We start from the raw sequence: 23,841 nt of genomic DNA, 5'->3' as shown, positions 1-23,841 counted from the left end.
ACATTGGGGGAGTATCCAGAGGGGAACGACTACACACAGTGGCAGTGAGTGAGGGATCTCTGTGTGTTTCCTCAGCTTATATAATATGGCCACCAATCCTGTCACATTTAACATTTACATTGAAGGCAAAGGACAAGGACAAAAGTGCTTTGCTATTTACCCAAGAAAAACCTCAGATATTTTGAATAGGCTAAAATTTCTAGGGTCCCTCTAAGCTTAGACTCCACTAAACACAGTAGGAGGGTCTTCAGTCTGGGTTTGAAGACAGTGAGTGTTGGACTCTGCTGTTCGGACACCCAGGGGAAGCTCGTTCCACCACTTCGGTGCAGGACAGAAAAAAGTCTGGACGCTCGTCTTCAGTGGATCTTAAAGGATGGCGGGTCGAGCCGAGCCGTACTTGAAGCTGGAAGGGCTCTTGGTGCAAGTCGGCTTTTTTCGACCATCGCCATCAAGTACGGAGAGGCTGGCTGGTCAGTCTTGGCTTTGTAGGCCAGAGTCAAGGTTTTAAATCTGATGCGAGCAGCAGCTACAGGAAGCTACAGTGAAGAGAGAACACAGTAGTGGAGTGACATGGCTAATGCAGTAGGAAGGTGACATGAACACCATGGTTAGGTTCATGAAAGGTTAGGGTCATCCAGAGTGGAGCTGAAAGTGAAATTGTCCAGGAGCTGGTCAGACCATTTACTGTTTATGGACACTTTCCTTTGAGAAGTTTTTGTATGTGAGTGTGTTTGTGTTTGTGTGTGTGTGTTCTTGTGTGTGTGTGGGAATGTGTACACACCCACATAACCCTTCTTCCTTCACGCCCGCTGAACTCCAGCGCAATAAGCTGCTATTTTCGTATCTGCTGCTGTGAAACCCAGCAGTGCTCCAGAGCTGCTGGAGAGCAATGGGGGGAACGTGGCTTCTAAAAGAATGTTTTCCCGCCCATTCCGTTAGCCAATCAATTTCACCGCTGGCGGGTTTCCCCCTACTGCTGAGCTGAAGGGCGTGGTTTCATCCAAACCTGCTTTAGCTATAGTAACAGCACGCATGCACTTGTCTGCAGCCCACAGCTGCTTTTCCGCATTCATGATCAAACCTGCGTAGCGCCCCCCCACCGAGAAGGTTAATTGTGTTTTAAGAGTAGCTTCATCTGAAGTTGAGCATGTTTAAGCCCTGAAGAAGTAAAGCTGGAGAGACCACATGGCGGACCGCCTACCCACACTATCTTTATCTAGGGGACAATGTCAAACTCTCTCCGTTAAATGTTCAAAGAGCTTTTATCATTAATTGATATTATTTTTAATATGCTGAAAATGATTACTTACTCTGTGTGAGTAAACTTTTAATATATACATATATGTACACATATATATATATATATATATATATATATATATATATATATATATATATATATATATATCCATTTCAAACCGGGGGGTGGGGAGGTGGGGGCAACATCTTTGAAAGCCATGCTTTCTTCTCCTGCTCAGGCCTTACTAAGCGTCCCTGTACATGCTAATGCTTGACCCCCTTAGGCTACAATTATACTACGCATGTTAGTAGGCTTTCACTAGAGGGCAGACCAGAGAACATCGACCATAAAGAACTTTATTTACGACCAGATTTACATAATGTAATGTCGATCACGATAGTTAGCTTCCATAGTCACATTCAGCTATCTATTATACTCAAAGATAGCAAGCAAATGTAAAGCTATCGAGCTCAATTGTCAGGGTGCTTTTAGTTGTATTCATCCATCAAGCTTCCCAGTCAACTGCAACTAACCTAATAAGTCAATAAGTCAAACTTGGCCTGCTAGTGAATGCAAAGCTAGCAAGCAAGTAAAGTCAGGGCCAAAGGTACTCAAGTGTAAAAGTACTGGTTTCAATACTACTTGTAGTGGTATAAGTTGAAAAGTAAAAGTAATGGAACGAAAACTAAGGCCAAAAATAAGGCTGGAAATGTTTGGTTAGTAGAACATGCAAATGTTATGATTGTTACAATTTTGGTTTTTAGAAACTTTCTATGTGTCAAATTCCTACAGTGATTCTATGTATTTTTGTTTATTCTGGCAATTGAATATTGCATATTTAGCAAGTTTATCATATTTTTATTTTTATATGTATTATATATAAACATATAAACATATAAACATATCAACATATATATATATATATATATATATATATATATATATATATATATATATATATATATATTATATTTTTTATTATCATGAAAATGAATACAAATGTAAGTAAAATGATTTCAGATGTTTCCATAATGTTTTTAATGTTTTTGTCTATCTAGGAATGTTGTGGAAGAGACGTTCTAATACTCTCTAATACTTTTAATAATCTTAAAACGTTTTATAGAAAATTTATTTTATTATTTACAGGCTAACCTTCCTGGAACCTCTTTAAAACCTTGTGAAATGGTTGCTGTGGCGCAACAGATAACACCACTACCTGCCAATGAGCTTCCACACCATGTTGGAGACTGGGGTTCAATTCCCGGTCTGGGTGACTATGCTGTGCTACACCAATAAGAGTCCTTGGGCAAGACTCCTAACACTGCATTGGCCCACCTCTGTAATACGAGTAACCTTGTAAGTCGCTCTGGATAAGAGCATCAGCTAAATGCCATAAATGTAAATGTTAATATGTTGTTGGACTGTTCCCATATGCAGGATATCTGCATTTCATCCATAAGGAATTCATTAGCCCCCACCATTACTTACATGGCCTACGTGCTGAAGACACAGCTGGACCTCTTAACATCTCAGTTACATACACCCAAAAGTATGTCCAATCTACACAACATCTTACGGTCATTCAGTTCATGTACCGTTTCTCACATTAGGTCTGGGAACGGATCCCACTCTCCTTTTCAAGTCTATCCCATGGGCCTCAACATATCATTCCTTCAGGCCTATGAACAGTTGCATAGCCCACGAATATACCACAATCTACTGAAAAAAAAAAAAAAAAAAAGACTGATCTGTCTTTGTGATCGATAGTAGATTAAAAAAAATAAAAAATCAGAAAAAAAAAAAAAAACAATTCACTGCTTGCAGCTTTCTTCACTCTGCTGAATTTGTTTAGCGACACACACCCGAGGCAAACCTGCAAGGAGGCCTGCTAGGCTGGAGTGTTCGATTCTGCCCCTGTTATTCTTCATTGTATTGTATTTGCTCTATTAGACAGAATTGCTGTGCTACTGTATGTTCTTTGGAAATTTCATTTTCCATTTCTGTGTTTCTGTGAATCACCAATTTGAGGCTGCGAGGCACTTCGAAAGCGAAAGGATGGAAGAAAAAAAAAAAAAAAAAACAGCTCCAACTGTGCCTCTCGCAGTGGGTGTGTGGTGCGGGTGGATAGAGCTGGGGTTTGTGTCTCATCCTGCTGCCTCCAGTCTCTCTGTTGCCAGGGAGGAGCGCTATTGTGACACCAGCACTTCAGGTAACGAGCGGGAAGAATAGTAATTTCTGCTTCTGATTACAAACGGTAATTAACACACTGATACTGCAATTACATGAAGGCAGGTATCACATACTTCCAGCAGCACTCTTCTGCTCTCGGTTACTAGGATGTGTGCAGGCTTTGCGTTGGTTCATGCTTCGAGCTGAGGCACAGCAGCATTGTTTAAACGGCACTGCCTTGTGGATTACTGCTGATGTGAACACAGCTTCGTGATGAAGGAGCCGCTGACTGTTCGGTTTCCCCTGTGAAAAGCTTTCCTTAACATACATACTGAGGTGCCACTACTTTAAGAACCACCTACGTACACTGGTTGGACATTTTATCGGAAACACATGCCACGTGACTTGAGTAGAAGTAGAAGTGTCTTTAAGCTTCGTATTCAAGTACTCAACAGTTTCTGTACTTAAGTACTGCAAGTAGTTTAGTACTCAAAAATTACTACTTAAGTACTGAAAGTAAAAGTACAGTACTGTGTTCTGTAGTTCTTACTTATTAAATCAGTCAAAAGTTTGGGTATCAGTGTTTCTATTAGTTCAGATGCTCAGACTTAAGCACTGTCTCAGTTCCTCTGGCTGTAGTAGAAGGACAGGACTGTAGAAGACAGAGTTCATGAACTTCACGAGTCTTCAGTTCACTCTCTAAACTAACTCGCCCAAAAGAGAGAGAGAGCTGAGCAGACCTGACTCAACCCGCCACATACAAGAGCTTCATCTGTAAAACCAGTGAGGAGAGCAGCTCAAACCCCTGAGCTTCACTCTCTGTAAACTCAACTACAGCTGAAAGATCTCAGGCCATTCTGACACATAGGAGTATTTGCAGGAGGTGAAGATGGAGGAGGTTCTTCTGGTGGTTCTTCTTCTTCTTCCATCTGGAGATAAACTAACAGAGTTCTAGTGGTAGTGTCCTCACAGCAGCAGCGTAGTGAGAGAGAGGAGGAACGGCAGCATGCTCGCTCATGGCTTGACCGCCTGTTTTGCTCAATGTTGAGGCGGCTTCATTGAACCCGGTGACGGCGCCATCTAGCACTCTGGAGGTGATAATGTGGGTCTGAAATGATTCGTATTGGTTTTATAATTGTAGCGAGTCACGATGCAGCACATAAACAATGTAATGGAGTAAAAGTATTAAACTCATCCAGAATATAAATGATGTGAAGTAAAAGTGGAAGTAGGAGGAAAAATAACAATCCAGTATCAGTCAATGCAGCATCATGGGAGAATTGGTACTCCCCCTACAGTTGTGGAGAGTAATTCACTTTACCTAAAGTCTTCTTCCCTGAACAGTGGAGACAGTTACTCCAACAAAAGCAGGATAATACCCTTGGTTTCATAAGAAACAATGAATGAGCAGGTGTCCCAATACTTTTGTCCATTTATTAGATATGTAGATGCCAGCCATATATTACTGTATATTACATATACAAACATATGTATAACACATATATTGAAAAGTGGAAGCAGGAAGAAAAAAATAATAATCCAGTAGATACAGATACAGTATTTTAGTACTTAAGTACAGTAGTGAAGTAGCTCTACTAGTTACTATACACCTCAGGTTGTAGGTTTATAGTTGCGGACTGCAAACCATTCATTAGCAGGTCCCCCTCTATCCATCAATGCAAAGGGACCACCATAGGATTATCACTGGCCATTATTTGGGTGGTGGTCCTATCTGGTTCAACTGTATTGGGTAGTGGGGGGGGGTGAGAGCCCTTGCAATGAGGTGAGGCCTGGGATATAGGGGTATAAAGCCCCGAGCTGTATATATATACATGACTCTGCTGCTGTGCTACACCAATAGGAGTCCTTGGGCAAGACTCCTAACACTGCATTGGCCCACCTCTGTACTACGAGTTACCTTGTAAGTCGCTCTGGATAAGAGCCTCAGCTAAATGCCATAAATGTAAATGTGTTATGTACATTCTTCCCTGGTCGTGAGGGATTTTCTCCATCTGTGCAGTGGTCACCTGACACGTGGCCATGGCTTTCCCACAGCTGTAAGTGTGTGGATGGACAGCTGTATCAGGAGATGAGTCACCACTGTCTCTGTCTCGGAATAGAAATCTGTCGCTTGCTGACAAGGGCGCATTTTCCACACGCCATCAAGCATCGTGCAGTGAGCACTCAAGGTCCGCTGCTCTTGTTGACCTCCGTTATTTCGCTCTTGCACTTACAGTGCGAAGTGTAACAAAGCTTTCACAACATAAACGCTGTGTCATGGCTGTGATTTCCTCTCTCTGAGGTGACACGGAATCTTTTTACCAGTCCAGAGCAATAAACCCAGGCAGCATCTCCTGATACTGGTAATGCGCTGTCCTCCCAGCTCTTTCATATCTCATAGAACTCCTCATCCGATTGACTCAGAGAGGTCTAGAGCCAGTACTGACATTTGGCCATTTCAATGTAATTACATACATACAGATGTGCAAATGCTAGTCCCTGTGCTGCCAATTCCAATGCCAGGCGTGGGCTATAGAGGGGCATAAAGCCCACCAGCATTGAGCTGTGGAGCTGTGGAAGCACTGTGTTCTCTGGAATGATGGATGGTGGAGCTCCATCCAATCCTTTTGTGATGAGTTGGGGAAGACGAGGTGGGATGATGATCATTATCCAACATCCTGACCTTTTAATTCTCTTGTCACTGAATGCAATCAAATCCTCACAGGAATGCTGCTCTAAAATCTTAGTAGAAAGTCTTCTTCCCTGGACAGTGGAGACAGTTACTCCAACAAAAGCAGGATAATACCCTTGATTTCATAAGAAACAATGAATGAGCAGGTGTCCCAATACTTTTGTCCATTTATTAGATGTGTAGATGTCAGCCGTATATTACTGTATATTACATATACAAACATGTGTATAACACATATATTTATCTCTCTCTCTATATATATATATATATATAGATAATATATATATAACCGTTTAACAGGATCTTTAGCTGGTCAGCACACAGTGTCTGCCCAGCCTGGTGATCCAATAAGACCCCTGCACTGCCCAGTGCTGCATTCCCGAAAATCAGACGCAAGAGTCAGCTCCGGCAGCATGATTCAGCCGGACCCTCTTCATAATCAAATGGCCTCTTGACCTTCTGTGCCCGCGGCAGACACTCAGTGGTACAGTATACACATCTGTCCTGCTTCTCCTGGCCTGAATGAAAGCATTTAGGCCGTTTGATCTGGCTACTTTGAGTAGGGGTTTTATTCATAATGGCCTGACAAGGAGGGGTCAGGGCCCTTTTAGTCTTTGTGCAGTTCAAAGCCTAGCACTTGTCAAGGCTCTGACCTCAGAGCTGCTCCAGCTGCAGTGCTGTGAGAGGAATACTAATAAGGAAACTGGCCAGTCCGGCCTGCTCTAATGCTTTAGAGGCTGCGACATGAGGGGATATTAAGGAGATGAACAGAGCAGTACAGTAATACACAGCGCGTATGTGAAGAACAGGAGTCTGCAGCACTAATAACAACTAGCAGGGAAAAAGAACTTTAATACTTTCATTTATTTTCATACTTTTATATTACCTTTCAGATATTTCAGTTCTTTAGCGCGACTCATATGTTTGCATTACTGCACGGCATAATCGAGTTAAGGAGATTTTTGGAGCAAATACAGTAATGCATGTTTAGTTAATACAGTCACTCACAGGCCTCACGAAGACGCCAACAGGCAGATATGATATCCATATAGATGAAGGATGCTGGTGATGATAACTGTGATGATGATGCTAAGGATGAAGATGATTATTATATTAACAAGCTGCTGCTGATGAAGAAGGAAATTATTTTATTGATGATGATGATGCTGATGATGAGGGGGATAATAATATTACTGATGGATGATGAAGACGATGGCGATGCATGGTAACAACAACAATGATGATGATGATGATGATGATATTGATATCGATGAAGGATGCTGATGATAATTGTGATGATGATGCTAAGGATGAAGATGATTATTGTATTAACAACACTGATGATGCTGCTGCTGATGAAGAAGGAAATTATTTTATTGATGAAGAAGATGATGAAGATGATGATGAAGATAATGACAATGGTGATGATAATGGACAATGACAATAGTGATAATGATGGCAATGATAATGTGATAATGTGAATGAAACTGTGATGATGACGAGGATGACAATAGTAATGATAATAACAGCGATTATGAGGAGGAGGAGGATGACGATGGTGATAATGGTGATGATGGTAATGATGATAGCAATGATGATAATAATTATGAAGATGGTGACAATAATGATGAAGATGAATGTTGAAGATGATAATGGACAATAACGGCGATGATTATTATTGTGACAATAATGATAATGGTGATGATATAAATGATGATATTGATTTTAAAGATGGTGATGATGAGGATGATGACAGTGGTGATAATGATGGCGATGTTGATGATGATGGCAATGATGGTAATGACAACAATGATGATGATCATGAAGACGATGACAACTGTGATGACGATAATAATGAATGATGATGATAATGATGATGATTATAATATTGATGTTGACGGCAATGAGGATGATGTAGTTAATGATGAATGATGAAGATGATGATGATGTTGGATGTTGGCATCAACAATGATGATGATGAGGAGAAGGAGGAGGGGAATAATGATGATAATGACATTGATGGTGAGGATATCAGTGGAAATGATGATGATAATGCTGGTGATGGTGATAATATGAATGGTGATGATGGATGAGGAAGAGGAGGATGGTGGTGATATTAAAAGTTATGACAAGAATGATGAACCTGACAGCGTTCAGGTTCCTGTGTTTGTCTGATGACCGCTGGAGGGTCAGAGCTCGGAGTGCTCAAACACAAAACCACTGCAGTGAGATTCGGCTGCAGCAGGCCGTTACCTGGGTCCCTGTACCCCCCCCTCCCCTCCCTTCATAGTAAACAGGATGATTAATCTGAGGGGAGTGGCTCTGGCATTTCCAACACAAGCTAATCTGCATTCATTAGGAAGGAATGCACAGGCCTAATTACGCCCCTGCCTCCTGCCTAACGACGGAACAGGGGAGAAGGAATTAAAAGACTGTGGAGAGAGTGGGCCGAGGTGATGAAGTGAAGGCTGTGGTCAGGCTGCGTGAGTGCAGAACACCGTCCCTGTGGGGAGATAAATGTAATATATTTTATTAATGTGGAAATTATAGAACTTACTGGTTACAAACTAACATCTAACGGACATCTAGTTCTCAGACAGTACCAGTCAAGGAGTTTTCCTTCTAGAAAACCAACAGTGAAGACAAGACGACTGTGATCTTCCATGTTCAATTTCTGATGCAGCATTGATGCATTCTTAGTATTCTCTGAAGCAGCTTTATGAGAAACCTCTTGGGATGCTTTCATAGAATCACCACATACACTTTGACCATAATGACTGTGATTGCTATAGCACTCTAGTGCTGTGCAGAACTTTTTATTCCTAAAGTAGAAACCATGATGGCATTTGTGTACGTGGTGTCTCTTCAAAAACCATCTAACGAGGCTCTTCATGAAGCTTTGCGAGGTTTTCCTTGTGGATGAAGAACCATTTAACCACACAAAGAAGCATTAATCATTCAATGAGTGGCTTTTGCTAAAGAGCCCTTAAAGAGCATATTTTGTAAGGGTGGTGGTGATGGTGGATGTGTAGGGTGGGGTAGGGCTGGTAGGGACAGGACATTTGACATTAAAATGTTCTTAGAAGAACCACTCTGGCTCCCTAAATGTTTCAGCTGAATGGGTTGTGCGGAATAATCAGGTAAAGAACATTTCTGAAAGCAGATACAGTAATGCATGTTTAGTTGATGCAGTCAGAGGAACAAGCTAACAAGCTGAAGAACAACAACAACAACAACAATAATAATAATCATAATAAAAATGCTGATAGTGTGTGACGATGATGATGGTTATGAAATTGGTGAAAGATAGGACTGAAGATATTGATGATGATGATAATGATTATAATGATGATGGCAATGATCTCAGCAATGATCATTTTGGCAATAATGATATTGATGAGGATGATGTCCACGATGATATTGAAAATGTGGATGATGCTGATGATAATGAGGATGATGACAATGATAATGAGGATGATGACAATGATAATGAGGATGATGATGGTTATGGTGAATGATGCTGATGCTGATGGAGAACGATGGCAATGATGCTGATGATAATGAGGATGATGATTATGATGATGATGATGATGATGATGATGATGATGATGATGGTTATGGTGGATGATGCTGATGCTGATGGAGAATAATGATAATGATGCTGATGATAATGATAATGAGGATGTTGACCATGATGATAATGGTGACGGATGATGCTGATGCTGATGGAGAATGATGGAGAACGATGGCAATGATGCTGATGATAATGAGGATGATGATGGTTATGGTGAATGATGCTGATGGAGAACGATGGCAATGATGCTGATGATAATGAGGATGATGACAATGATAATGAGGATGATGACAATGATAATGAGGATGATGATGGTTATGGTGAATGATGCTGATGCTGATGGAGAACGATGGCAATGATGCTGATGATAATGAGGATGATGACAATGATAACGAGGATGATGATGGTTATGGTGAATGATGCTGATGCTGATGGAGAAAAATGGCAATAATGCTGATGATACCAAACTTAAGCACGACTTCCTAAAATGTCATGAGGAGGATGACATTTGACCTCAGTGATGATGGATGATACCAGATTTAAGCACTACACCTGTGAAGCAGTGGAGATGAACCTGGACTGAACTGTAAATTGTAAAACGAAAGCTGGATCTGGTCTCCACGGCTCTGGATGAATGCTGCTAGTGTTCTGTTGTAGCTGAAAGTAGAGAAGTTGAAAGCTGTAACTGGTCGGGGCTCCATGGTTGATTCATTTAAATGACATTGCACCACATAAACGAACGCATGGCAGTACCCGCTATCAGACTTTCACACAGCGCACCACAAAGCAGATAAAACGGGTTCTCTCGTCTCTTCTTATTTCCGTTCATCCACATTTTGGGCCGATTTTCAGCTCAGAGAGGAAAAGATTGGAAGTGGAGATGCACTTGATGTTGTATTGTCACAGCGAATCACTTCTAAAAGCCATGAAAATCCTTGAAGTGAAAATGTACACAGTGAATGCACAATGCCAAAACATCTCACAGAGCGGAGGTAAAACACGACACCACCTCACCTCCTCTTTTATTTAAGTGGCTGGCGCGCTCTGAGCGGTGTTTTCTCCGGTTCTACCTCCTTCCTTTTATCTGCATGGGAGCAGCAGTGTTCCTCTCATCCTCCATTCTTAAACAGACATTCCACATTTTCGCGACTACTGCGAGGAAAACTTTTCCCGTCTTCATTTTTCACTCCTTTTCATTTTCCTGGGATTTTTCTTTAATGTAAATTGAAACATGTTCATCCCCTCCAGGCATTTATGGTGCCAGGAGCTGAAAAGCAAAGTAAACTAACTCTGAACACGACGAAGTTTCCTGATAATTAGGCCAGTACAGAGGAGGAAGCGTTTTTTTCTCATTCTTCTTCCTCAACGGCGACGGGTGGGTGTCTGGTAACAGCAATTTATTTTCATTAGAGAAAAAGGACTGGTGGAGCTAAGTGTGGGGTGGAAAAGATGGCTTACTTTCCTCTCTCTTGTCAATAAAGAGCAATGCTAGCCAACTGTGTGTGGGTGTGTGTGTTTGTGTGTTAGGTCATGTGAAAAAGAAGTGGCTGGTTAGCGCTCTCCACCAAGAGGCCTGACTCTGTGTGAGTGTGTCACGGATGATGTTGTCATTTCTGATTTTACACCAGGAGAGATGCACACTAGTGGTTGCCAGATTTCTGAGGATATCAGAGTATGTGTGTGTGTGTGTGTGTGTGTGTGTGTGTGAATGTGTGTGTGTATGTGGTGTGGGGTTGGTGATGATAATGATAATGGCAATGGTGATACTTATGATGAGGCAATGATACTGATGTTGAAGATGATAATGGTATATCATAACAATGATGATGATGATGATGGTGATGATGATGACAGTGATGCTATGGGTGATGAAGATAGCTAGGGACCTGTGTGTGAATGTGGTGTGGTGTTATAGTGGTGAGGATAATGATGATGATGATATTGATGAAGATATTGATGATGTTGATGATGATGCTGATGATGGTGATATTGACGACAGCAATGATGATGATATCGAAGATGATATTGATGATGATGATGATGATGATGATATTGACAACAATAATGATGAATGGCTGGTGGTTGGTGTGGTTGGTGTGGCGCAACAGATAACACCACTACCTGCCACTGAGCTACCATACCATGTGGGAGACTGGGGTTCGATTCCCGGTCTGGGTGACCATGCTGCGCTACACCAATAAGAGTCCTTGGGCAAGACTCCTAACACTACACTGACCCACCTCTGTAATACCAGTAACCTTGTAAGTCGCTCTGGATAAGAGCGTCTGCTAAATGCCATAAAATGTAAATGTAAATGTAAATGGCAGTGATGCTATTGATGATGATGACAATGCTAAAGATAGCTGGAGATCTGTACATGTGTGTAGTGTGGGTTAATGATGATGATGATGATACTGATAATGATGATGATGATGATGATGACAGCTGGGGACGTGTATGTAGTGTGGGGTTATGGTGGTGATGATGATGATGATGATGATGATAATGATGGTGATGATGATGAAAATATCTGGGGACCTGTGTGTGGGTGTAGTGTGGGGTTATGTTGATAATAATGATGATGATATTGACAACAATGATGCTACTAATGATGATGATGATGATGATGGTGATGGTACTGATAATGATGATGATGATGATGATAATGATGATGAAAATATCTGGGGACCTGTGTGTGTATGTAGTGTGGGGTTATGTTGATAATAATGATGATGATATTGACAACAATGATGCTACTAATGATGATGATGATGGTGATGATGATGATGATGATGATAATGATGATGAAAATATCTGGGGACCTGTGTGTGTATGTAGTGTGGGGTTCTGTTGATAATAATGATGATGATATTGACAACAATGATGCTACTGATGATGATGATGATGATGGTGATATTGACGACAGCAATGATAATGATATTATTGATGATGATGATGATTATGATGATGATGGTGGTATTAACAACAATAATGATAATGGCAGTGATGCTATTGATGATGATGACAATGCTAAAGATGGTGGTGATGAAGATGATGATATTAAAACTATGATGATAATGATGATGATGATAACGATGATATAATAGCTGAGGTTAATGATGATGCTGATGATATTGATGATGGTGTTGGTCATGAAGATGATGATATTGACAACATTGATGCTATTGATGACGATGGCAATGATGCTACTGATGATGATGATGATGATGATGATATCTGGGGACATGTATGTGTATGTAGGGTATGTGGGGTTATGTTGATAATAATGATGAGGATATTGACAACAATGATGCTATTGATGATGATGATGATGATATTGACAACAATGATGCTATTGATGATGATGATGACGATGAAGATAGCTGGGGACCTGTGTGTGTATGTGGTGTGAGATTATGTTGTTGATGAAAATGATCATGATATACTCACAATGATGGTGATGATATGGACAACAATAATGATGATGATATTGATTATGTGTGGGGTTTGATTATTGATTATCTGTGGTGTAGGGTTATGAGGAACATTGATGACTTGATACAGATTTCTGTAAATGTAAATTTCATGGATATGAATATGAATGCGTGAAATCATACAAATGTCTTGACGGAAAACTGTATATCTTACGAACGGACCGCCAGAAGGGACAGCCACTACTGTGCTCCTTGCAGACGTATTTCTTGCATTTCTTGCACCGGTGTTGCTGGTCTTGGAGTCATGTCTCTAGGGACAGACCTGGCACCTGCCATGCTTCCAGCCTGCAGTTTCAGCCCAGGAGAAGCTGGTGTGTGTGTGTGCCTCTGATTGGATGTCCTTCTTAGCAGTCGCAGCAGCTGTTGATGCTCTTGGAAGACCCTGTCTACACTCGATTTGAGGTTTCACCATCCCGTAACCCCAGCTGCTCCAGGAAAACCATCAACTCGGTTTTCTGCTCTTCCAGTCCAGTACCATTTTACAAATGCCTTGTAGGAGTCACATCAGTGATGTTGAAGAAAATGACGGGGCAGAACACAGCAATCTGTTAACAGCTGTATGTGACGGTGACCCTGTCCAGGTTATGAACCCCTCCCTTTACCTTGGTGTAAGCCAAGGCCATTTGAGGTTTGTTTTTCAGTCCTCTCTGGTGCTCAGGGCAGCATCTTTCTGCATGGTGCTCATCAGCAGGACATTCTTCCCCTTGCTGATTCAACAGGAGATGACAGTGGCTTTGTCAATCAAGGAAAACTTTGAACATGGTACCTTCTTGTTCTTCACCGCAAGAAGTTCTGGCTTGTCTTTTTTCTCCTCAGAAGTTCTTCACCCAGGACAGATGTTCTATCTACATCCATGACAGCTTAATCCGATCCATCTGAATGCTTAAATAGTTAATTGCATGGTTAAAGGCTTCTTATTTGTAGAACATTCAAAAAATGGATATATATAGCACAAAAAAAAAGATTCACTATATGTCCAAATATTTGTGGACACCCCTTCCAATGAATGCATTCAATTACAAAGATGTGCAAATGCACACACACACAACTTATCTAGTCTCTTTAAAGAAGTATTTGCCAAGCAGATAAACTTACTGAACTTATTGGCACCATGACCAATGCCAGGCATAGGCTAGAGAGGTCTAAGCCCCCCCCCAGCATTAAACTGGATGTGATGCGTTGGAGTGGCGATGGTCCAACCTGTCCAATCCTGACCTTATCAATGCTCTTGCCACTGAATGCAATCAAATCCTCACAGAAATGCTCCTCCAAAATCTAGTAGAAAGCCTTCTTCCCTGGACAGTAGAGACAGTTACTCCAACAAAAGCAGGATAAACGATTTTGATTTCAGAAGAAACAATGAATGAGCTGGTGTCCCAATACTTTTGTCCACGTTGAGTGTAATATTATGAACATTTAACCCTTCATGTCAGAGTCTTGGACATGGCTGAAAATGTATCTGGTGAGACCTGGAACCATGTTGATGACACTAACCCAGCCAACATGCTCGCATGGGTGGACTGTGGTCTAGGTGGGTTCCAGGTGGGCATGGGCTCTGAGTGGGTTTGTATATATGTTGTAACTGGGACTTCTAAATGGGCCCAATTGTTACAGCCCACCTTAATCTTACACGGGTCCCATCAAGGCTGCCTAATGCAGTGTAGAACCCCAATGGTGTGCACGTTTAACCCCTCCTGGTCCCATCACTGACTCTGGTGGGCATCCATATGTGAGGCCAATGTGGAACCCAAGAACAAAATTTTCTGGTACCCAGTTGAGCTAACCCATACAGGCCCTGCATGGACATGGTAGCTGGGAAAGGGCCATTTGTACTTCCTGTATGTACAGAGTATGAGAGTATGTAATAAACGGCAGTGGTCTGTAAGGTCATTAAATACCACCATGACTTTCTTATGTGCCAGAGTTTGTATGGCGTTGGGTCCATATGGCACTGTCCCCATGATTTCCAATTCCATCTGCAATCGTAAGTCTATTATGCTCCGCAAGTGAAACAAGAAGCAAGGCTCGGACATTTGACTGCACTGACCAAATTAATTAAAGAGGAGCAGCAAGTGAAGAGAAGACGCAAATGGATGTAAAACTCAGTAAGCTCTGCATTGATTGGCTGGTTTAGGGCACCGGCAATGGCTCACAGAACTCACATTTTATAGCATAGATTTAACACTGTTACAAAAGCAATGCAATTATTCCATAGTCTTGCTGGACACTGCCGCTGTCCTCTCTCTGTGTCCTCTCTGTGCAATGTGCTGTTAGCAAGATGAAGACATTGTAGCTGGTTAACTTTTAGCCCTGTCCCCACTTGCTTCCTCGGGTTTGGCTTTTTTCTTAATGGTGAAATTCGGACTCACTTCTGATGCGAGTTTAGCTCCAGTTTGGTTCCAGTTTAGCTGAGATAGTCCAGCATGTTTTGGAGGGAGCAGACGATGGATAGAAGCGATGGAAAAAGCCATATGGCACTGTCCCCATGATTTCCAGTTCCATCTGCAATCGTAAGCGCTCAGACAATACAGATATAATGAACTCTATTTGTCTCTATGCGTATCCGTATTTAACGTTGATCATAAACGAGCCTTAAGACTGTTCTGTTGTTCAAAAGACGAGAGGAGCCATAATAACCTTCCATCTTCAGAAGATAACGTGTCTGCTGGTGCTTTAGAGACAGGAGGGTCAACACTAAGGGTCTCATTCTCATCAGAAGAGGATTCCTCCTAATCAGTGTCCTCCTCAACTCTGTCCTCTTTGTCCTCTGTTATTTTCACTGTGACAAAACCTCATTGGCAGAAAACCTTTGACTAGAGGTCATTTTCAATTGCGTGAGAAGGTAAAGCGAGAGCACACAAGGTACCAAGAGAAGCGCTTGCTGTGGAAGCTTTTACATCGTGCCTGAAGTCTCACTGACCCCAAAGAACTCCGTTTTGAAAGCATATCATCATGTTAACTTAAAAATTATCCAGTTGTTTTTTGTAAAATATGACGTCAATGATTTATTTAGGGTTAAACTGACCCAAAGATAATAGGGAGGGTGATGTACGAATGCATTTTCCAGTCTGCTATTTGCTTTGGCATTGAGTTGCACCCATAACATGATGAGAACATTGTGTTTTATTAGATATAAATATTGTTTATTCAGTCTTCGGTAGACTACCAGATTAATAGATGCATAGAGAAAGGGGTATACGAAAAATACCCAAGCCCAGAATACTGTGGACACTTGTGTGTGCCTGTTTATGTGTGTTTGAGAAGGACCTGAATTTGTGCAATGATTTTAGAGGCTCTTTACTAGACATTTTAATAACTCACAAATGGACTGTCTGACTGTCCAGGCACCTGGCAACCCCTTAAGGCATGCATGGCAACCTACTATCCTCCAGTAAGCATCATTAAACATTGGTCCTTCTGACGGTTTGGCATTGGCCGCACCCATTAATGAGCTTTTTTGGTGGATTTTACATGCGCCTGTGTTACGACACAATCAACGATATTCACTATATGTGTGAGTGGTCATAATGTTTTGGGTCATTCGTGTATATCAAAGATAATAATTCTTTCACGTGGCTAACACAGATGTGCAAATGCACATGCACAGCTTATCTAGTTCCTGTAGAGAAGTATTGCCAATAGAATAGAACTAGCTGGAGCAGATAAATAAACATGAACCTATTGGCACCATGCTGCCTAGTGCCAGCCACCCCCCCACCCCCCGCATAAGGCTGTGTTCTCTAGAATGATGGTTGGTTCTCCATACGGTACTTTCGGGACGAGTTGGAGAGTTGGAGATGATGAGGTGGGGTGGTGATAATCATCCAACATGGTGACCTTACTGTGGCTCTTGTCAATGAAAGCAATTTTTGAATACTCTTGATTTCAGAAGCAACAATGAGCAAAGAATGAGCAGGTGTCCCAATACTTTTGTCCATATTGTTTTTAGTCATATAATTTTTTTAATGCTTTTTAATACAGTAGCACTAAGTTACCCATCCAATTAATCAAACCTTTTAGGTACTATGCAGAACCCTTACTGGCGTATGTGTTTGTTGGTCCACATTAAGGCTGCATTCCATACGGTACTTTCGGGACGAGCCAAAGGACATTTCTGTCACTAACTAAGCACATGCTTATGTAACAGCTTAGACAAAACCAGCACAGCATTAAACCCCATTCTGTCCACCGTCCACATTGATTCCTCTGTGCTTTTCCATCCATACATCGGCGAGGAAAGAGATCCAAGGTGCTCTACAGTCCACTCCAGACTGCCCACAGATGACTATGACCAATGGTGCATGCGGCCACTGCCTCCCCATGGCTGTCCTCATGCTGCGATGGTGATTATTCCCCCCCCCCAGTCATTAGACCCCTGCCAGTGAAGTCCTGCCCTGCTGGGACCAATGTGCCTTGATAAATTTGCCCTATTATGCTGATAGATTAGTACGAGGCCGGGGCTTTCACTGGCCCTCGGCCCCTGGTCACTGGGGGGCACTGCTCTCATCATTACGCCACTTAAATGTCAGTCTATTATACTCCTCGAGTGAAACAAGAAGCAAGGCTCGGACATTTGACTGCACTGACCAAATTAATTAAAGAGGACCAGCAAGTGAAGAGAAGACGCAAATGGATGTAAAACTCAGTAAGCTCTGCTCTGATTGGCTGGTTTAGGGCACCGGCGATGGCTCACAGAACTCACATTTTATAGCATAGATTTAACACTGTTACAAAAGCAATGCAATTATTCCATAGTCTTGCTGGACACTGCCCCTGTCCTCTCTCTGTGTCCTCTCTGTGCAATGTGCTGTTAGCAAGATGAAGACATTGTAGCTGGTTAGCTTTTAGCCCTGTCCCCACTTGCTTCCTCGGGTTTGGCTTTTTTCTTAATGGTAAAATTCTGACTCACTTCTGATGCGAGTTTAGCTCCAGTTTGGTTCCAGTTTAGCTGAGATAGTCCAGCATGTTTTGGAGAGAGCAGACGATGGATAGAAGCGATGGAAAAAGCTAGTATCAGCTAGCATTAGCTTTTAACCTCCTCATTTGCACCCCTCAACTTTCACTTTATTGCATGCCAGGTTGGAACTCCCCTTCTGTGGACACTGGCACAGTCAAGTCAAGTCAAGTCAGATTTATTTGTATAGCTTTTTACAACTGTTGTAGTCACAAAGCAGCTTTACATAATTAATAATTAATAAAAAACAGAGACAAAAAAAGAAATAACGTAAGAAGACATGAAGGATCAAAGACCCCCAGTGAGCAGCCAACGGCGACAGAGGCAAGGAGAACCTCCCTCAGAGCTGGAGGAAGAAACCTTGGGAGGAACCAAGACTCACAAGGGGGACCCGACCCGTCCTCCTCTGATCAGAACTATTTATAAATTATTGATAAAAATGACCAAACCAGATACAGCAGATAGTTAATAGTGGTGATATTAATAGTGCAGATAGTTAAGAGTCCATTTAGGTTTGAACATGGTCATTAAACAGGTAGCAGTGGTAGGAGGGTGTGCCGCTGGTCTGTCATGGGTGGTGGTGGGTGGGGGAACTGATACAGGAAAAGCTGCAGTCCAGAGGCCTGGTCCGAATCAAATAACCCGTATCCCCAGACGTTGCTGTCCAGAATCAGCAACATCATATTCTCCTGAAGTCGTCATCACATCTGTACTGGTTCACCATCTTCTGTAGTGGGTGGGGTTTATGTACTTGTTGGGCGTATAAATATAATGAGTCAAGACTGTGATGTAACAGTTTTGGGGTTTTGGAATTAGCCTGTTTTCCAGCTCTGTTTCGGTTCTGCTGGATGTTCTTTTGAAGGAGGAACAGCGCTGTTTGAGATTTACAGTTTGACAAGCCGATGTACTTAACTCTCAAAGTCAAGGAAATACAGTTTTCCATTCTAGGGCCCATTTAATGTCATATAACACTAAAGCCACGCCTTTTCTACAGGAAATTCTGTCATTATGTAAATCTGATTAATCAATTTTAGATCAATAAATCATATAGTAAGTTTTACTAGAAAAAGTCAATGGAAACCTGGCTATAAAAAGCCAGAATCCTCTTCAACTAGTGTAAGATTTCCTCCTCAGTGTCTCAGATTGGCTCAAACCATCGCTGCAGCTCATCCAAACGCTCCGTGCCAAACATAACATAGTGAATATTTATCCTACGGTTTTAGTGGATTGGCATGTCCACCACAACTGTGCTTCCGAGTCCCTGTTCTGGGGGAAGATTTCCCCTACGCTAACACACCTGACTCAGCTCAGCACCTAATTAGCTCGTCATGAGTTGAATCAGGTGTGTAAGAGCTGACAAAACACCGGAAACCACCACCGTACAAAAACTGCAGACACTATTAAGAAGATGAAGCAGTGAAGTGTGAACTGCGGTCCAATTCATCCAGTCAGTGGAGCTGGGACGTGGCATCTGAGTGCTCATAGGCCTACTGACAAACAGCAGTGGAGTTTATGTATATGTGTGTGTGTGTGTGTGTGTGTTAGTGTGATAACCTGCAGAACACACTACGATTAACAAAGCACTCCTCAGAGATAGTAATGATGTTTACTGATAATTACCCTCATTCACACCTGGTGAGACTGGTGAGAAGAGCTGTTTATAGTACTGTGTGTGTGTGTGTGTGTGTGTGTATTAGTGTGTGCAGTAACATCGGTGAAAAGAATTAATACAATACAGTTTTATTTTTATTATATATTTATTATATATGGTATATAATTCAATAAATATGACTGGAAACATTGTTTTTGTTGAGTGTACATCATTTAAGATCATTCAAAAAGTACTATGTCCAAATATTTGTGGACACCCTGTCTAATGAATGCATTCAGCGACTTTAAACTGCACAGATGTGCAAAAGCAATCACACACACACATACATACACAGCTTGTCCAGTCCCTGTAGAGAAGTACTGCCAAAAGAATAGGACTCTCTGGAGAAGATAAACGTGAACCCATCAGCACCATGCTGCCTAATGCCAGGCGTGGGCTAGAGGGCTATAAAGCCCCCCAGCATTGAGCTGTGGGGCAGTGGAAGAGCTATGTCTGTGATGTGTGCAACTTAAAGTAGCTGAATGCCCTTATTTGAAAGGGTGGACACACAGTGGACCTCTGGGTCATCTTCTATAGCTCCACCCATTCCCCAACCTTACATTCCTTCAGCCTAGAAGGCCCCCTAATGCTACTACCTAGCTACCCCCTCCTCCCCCTTTTACTATCTACACACTGACTGCTTAAGAATACCAGGACCAATGTTGTAATAGAAGGGATAAGACACCCATATTCAGCATTAGTGTTGGCCTCCGCCTTTCATCTATCTAGCCTAACAGTGGCAGCTTACCAAACCCAGGTATCTAACTCACAGCCCTGTCATTAACAGTCCAGTGTTCTAAGCACTGAGACACCACTGCCCCCTAAAGAACTTACAAAGTCGCGCCAACAGGAAACACTCGAACCCGAGTCGCAAGAATGGGTCCCACTGATACTGTATGTACACAAGCTGTGTGGCTTCTGACTCAGGAATGGTCTCATTAGGCCTCATTGGGCCGATATTTGCTTGGACCCCGAGAATCGCCACTTATGGCTGTTTCAGCCTCATTAACAAACTTTTAAATGTTATTAATATTAAAATCTGAACACTGTTTATGTAAGCATTTATCAGCAAAGCTGTTGAGCTGTGATTACAGTAAACAGCTGCTGACATTAAGCTTAGCAGTTGCTAACTGGGCCTGTAAGGTGTTGCTTCGGTGTTGGGGTGTTAATACAGGGCCGTAATCACCCATTTATTCAGTTTCCACAAAGATGAATGAGGAGTAATATTTCTTATTTAAGCTAAGACCTGAGCCATACTGACCTTTTTGTCACTGTATTTTCCATTTTTATGTGTTTTCTTTATTATTATTAGTAGTAGTAGTATTACTAGTATTATTAATGCTAATAATAATTAAGCCTGCTGCTTATTACAGTGACAATGAACTGATAACTGTGTTTACTTATATAAAGAGAGAACTCATTTGTACTCATTTGAAAGCGTCATTAATCATCTGTTAATTAATCTGCTGATAAATTGCTAAATTATTGCTCTTGTGCTGAACACAGTTCTCAGGTTTTACAGGCCACTTTCTTTCAGCTGCCTCGCTGAGCTCACAGCCAATAACTGCTGTGTGTCTTAAATGCAAATTAAAATATATATGTAAAAAAAAAAGTATTACCAATTTAATATATGCCAAATATGCTTACAAGTGTGGGTAAGTTAACAGATACATTTTTGACTATTTTCATACATTGCAAAACATTTTTATAATTAAAAAATATATCATTATTATTATATGTATTATTACATAATAAGAAATATATATATATATCAGAAATATATATATATATATATATATATATATATATATATATATATATATATATATATATATATATATATATATAATATCTTATTATATAATAAATATAATACAGGTAATAAAAAATATTTTTTATTACCTGTACTTTCTCTATAGAAACACATATCAGTATATTTATTATTATTATGATTATGATTATTATTATTATTATTATTATTATTATTATTATTATTATTGTTGTTGTTGTTGTTGTTGTTAATAATAATAATAATATTATTATTTGTGTATAAATAACAAATACATATTCAATATGTCATCATTTAATAAAATAAAATAATTGAATTGAATCAATAATTGAAAATAATTAATAATTAAAAGTTAATACACAATAAAATAAAAGTAGAGCTAGCAACAACCTTACAGTCCAGTACCAATTACTACACACAAGATCTCATCAGTAATCAAGTACAAGTACACCTAATGAACTGCAGACTATTACACTACATGTCCAAATGTTTGTGGTCAACACTTCTAATGAATGCATTTTGCTACTTTAAGTTGCACCCATTGTTGACACAGATGTGCAAATGCACACACACACACAGCTTGTCTAGACCCTGTAAAAAAAGTACTGCAAATTTAATAGAACTGAATAGAACTGGTGATTGTTGTTTCCATCCAATACTTTTGGGATGAGATGGGGTGGCCATCGTTCAACATCCTGACCTCACTAATGCTCTTGTTGCTGAATGCAAACAAATCCTTGCAGCAATGCTCCTCTAAAACCTAGTAGAAAGCCTAACTCTAACAAAAGCAGGGTCAACTCCTTTTTTAATACCTTTGAATTTGGAAGAAACAGTGATTGAATAGACGTCCAAATACTTTTGTCCATTTAGTGTTCATCAATAACTGGAAGGCAATGACTTACTTGCAAGTTAATAATGAATAAATAATAACACAACGGAACTGATTGGTTGAACTTTATTTTACAGTGTGTTAAATTTGGTCATTTTTCAAAAAATGGTAAAAATAAATATTTTATGTCTATAAAAAGCTACTGAGTTCTCTCTGAACATTTCTCCTCTGTGTTTTTAAAGCATGAATAGAGGCCCTCTCTCACAGCCACTCCATGATTTTCAGAAAGAGGAGATTCTCTTCTGACGGCGGTGCTAATTGTGTTTGGAGTGCTGTCCTGAACATGTTTGCAGAAATGTGTGAATTTAGTTTGAAAATAAAAGTGGAGCTTGGCTGGACACAGGAAACAGGTCCAGACTCAGCGAAAAATAAAGTTATGATCAAATAAAGACCTAAATAATATTCAATTAAAATTCACAATAAATTAGTCAGTGGTTTAAAAGGGATGATCAAAGACATATTCAAAGATTAAAGTATAATTATAATTACACTAACACTTTGTTTTAGGACAAATAGACAAATTAGGGGTTTATAAAAGTCTATTTTTTGTTTAATAAAGCCTGAATTGACATTTTTAAATACTTTATTCACAATGCATTATTTATTTATCATGACCTTTATTAGCAAAAAGAGTTTTGCTTTGCAATATTAACAATTTTTAAAATGTTATTAATATTAAAAATCTGTACACTGTTTATGTTAGCATTAATCAGCAAAGCTGATGAGCTGTGATTACTATAAATATGTGTTGATTTTAAGCTTAGCAGTTGCTAACTGGGCCTGTAGTGTGTTACTTCAGAGTTGGGGTGTTAATACAGGGCTGTATTCACCAATTTATTCAGTTTCCACAAAGATTCTGACATTCACCAGTGTTTTCTTACATGGGCTTTGTTCAATTTACAAGGACAATGGAAGTATATGGTAGTACATTAGTGCAGGGTGGTAAGAAAGTTCTTATTGTGCATTATATAATCACTAATAATGAAGTTATTAGTGATTTTCACATAAGAGACCTCCAATTATGTACTAATAAAGGTCATAATAAATAAAATGTAACACTCCAAGGCTTATTACACACTAAGGAGTATCACTCAGTAACTACAGGGACTTCTGTACAAACCGGTGGGGCAAGTCCCTGCTAATAGAAGTGCATAGTGACTAAATGTGTCTTGACTATCAGGATTATATCTGGATACAAATCTGACCACTCAAACCCCTTACTACATCACTACTGTACTAAAATACTGTATCTGTATCTACTGGATTATTTTTCCTCCTACTTCCACTTTTACTTCACATCATTTATATTCTAAGTACTTTAGTACTTCTACTTACAGACACTTCTACTTCTACTCAAGTCACTTTTTTGACAGAGCTCCTGCACTTTTA

The sequence above is a fragment of the Salminus brasiliensis genome, chromosome 16 (genome assembly GCF_030463535.1).
Source record: "Salminus brasiliensis chromosome 16, fSalBra1.hap2, whole genome shotgun sequence".
Taxonomy (NCBI): Eukaryota; Metazoa; Chordata; class Actinopteri; order Characiformes; family Bryconidae; genus Salminus; species Salminus brasiliensis.
This window is presented reverse-complemented; position numbering follows the sequence as displayed.